Source organism: Colobus angolensis, unplaced genomic scaffold (assembly GCF_000951035.1).
Source record: "Colobus angolensis palliatus isolate OR3802 unplaced genomic scaffold, Cang.pa_1.0 Scaffold51, whole genome shotgun sequence".
Classification (NCBI taxonomy): domain Eukaryota; kingdom Metazoa; phylum Chordata; class Mammalia; order Primates; family Cercopithecidae; genus Colobus; species Colobus angolensis.
This window is the reverse complement of record NW_012118599.1, coordinates 13,512,591-13,514,176: the sequence shown is the minus strand read 5'-3', so window position 1 is coordinate 13,514,176 and position 1,586 is coordinate 13,512,591. Positions and strand designations below refer to the sequence as shown.

General features: G+C 50.9%; 1 protein-coding gene across 2 annotated transcripts in view; it reads right to left on the bottom strand.

The window, feature by feature from the left end:
- DLK2 (delta-like 2 homolog (Drosophila)) overlaps positions 1–890 on the bottom strand; it is a 7,046-nt gene extending 6,156 nt beyond the window's left edge. For both annotated transcript variants that reach the window (XM_011960376.1, XM_011960378.1), the window contains exon 1: positions 243–890. The gene's annotated coding sequence lies outside the window, so the exon portion shown is untranslated. The remainder of the gene's footprint in view (positions 1–242) is intronic.
- Positions 891–1,586: the final 696 nt, after the last annotated feature.

The window sequence follows — 1,586 nt, the reverse complement described above, 5'->3', positions numbered from 1 at the left end:
GAGGAAATCTTAAGAGTCTCAATGGGAGCAAACTATTAAGCCAGAGGCCCGCGACCCCGTTATTCTCCCATCTCCCATGCCCACTTTCCCGACCAGCGCTCCGCGGCCCACGCCCCAGCCCTGCCCTAGCCTGTCCGCCGCTCATCACGCTTCTCATATAGATCCATGCACACGCAGGCAATCGCTCCCCTCCCTCCGCCTGTCACCAGCCCACGCCTCCCCGCTTGTAAAGCCTTCATCACCGGCTTCATCTGTGTGCTCCTCTGCTCCTCCTCGCCCTCCGCTTCTTCCTGTCCGTGTCGCCGTCTCCAGCTTTCCAAGATCAACCTATCTGTATATAAATATAACCCGATCCATCCACCCACCCACACCCTGGCCCTACCCCCACCACCCTTCCCTCCCTCAAGTCTCAGCCCTTCCACCGCATTCCTTTTTGAGACTGCATCCGAGAATCCTTTCTGGACTGGGAATGTACCTGACTCTGTAAATGTGAGCACAAAACCCCCTCCACCGCCGAGTTCCTTCTCCCGTACCCTATCACGTTCGTCCTTGGCCTCAGGCTAATCCTCAACTGCCCAAACCTGGAGCTCAGATTGAGAGTAACGGAGGGGGTGTGGGGGAAGGCTGTCCTCCAGGCCTCTTTGCCGCTCCTGGCTAACGGCTCAGAGACACATTTCAAGACAAGGACCCAGCCAAGCGCGGTGGGCTCACGCCTGTAATCGCAGCACTTTGCGAGGCTGAGGCGGACGGATCACCTGAGTTCAGGAGTTCGAGGCCAGCCTGGCCAACATGGTGAAACCTGTCTCTATTAAAAATACAGAAATTAGCCAGGCATAGTGGCGCGTGCCTGTAATCCCAACTACTCGGAAGGCTGAGGCAGGAGAATCGCTTGAGAACCTGGGAGGCAGAGGTTGCAGTTAGCCGAGATCGTGCCACTGCATTCCAGCTTGGGGGACAGAGCAAAACTCCTACCCCCTCCTCAACACACACACACAAAGACAAGGACCCAAAACATAATATCTAGTTTGTGGAGGACAACAGGGCAGGGGTCAGGAACGCTAGTGTCCATCTCTAGTCCTTCAGATTGAGATTTCACCATCTTTAAATTCAAAACATTGGAAGGAGCAGTCCCTAGTCCGTGCAGAGCAGCTTCCCACCTTCACATAGCCACCTCCACAGGCACAGAGCCCCTGGACTCATTTTTCCTGAAGTCTCGTTGGACATAACACTCACACCCACCCAGCTCCCTAGCTGGCCTCCTCTCAACTGTGATCACCTCTTCCCTGAAGAGCTCTCTGAATTTGAGTAATGACATGGCTCTACCATTCATTTTGTTTAAACACATTTTTTTTGATAACAAATTGCAAACAACCTATAATTCAAAAATTACTGTAAGCAAATAAATTATGCCACATCAACACTATGTGACTGTTAAAAATACTTTTTTTTTTTTTTGACGTCTAAAGATGTTCAAAAAAGCTAAGGATATGTAAAGTGGAGTGGGGGGAAGCCGGAAACAAAGAAGAATGTATTTCAACGTTGGCAGTGCTTTTCTCTGGATGATCGAATTGTAGTTTTTTTTTTTT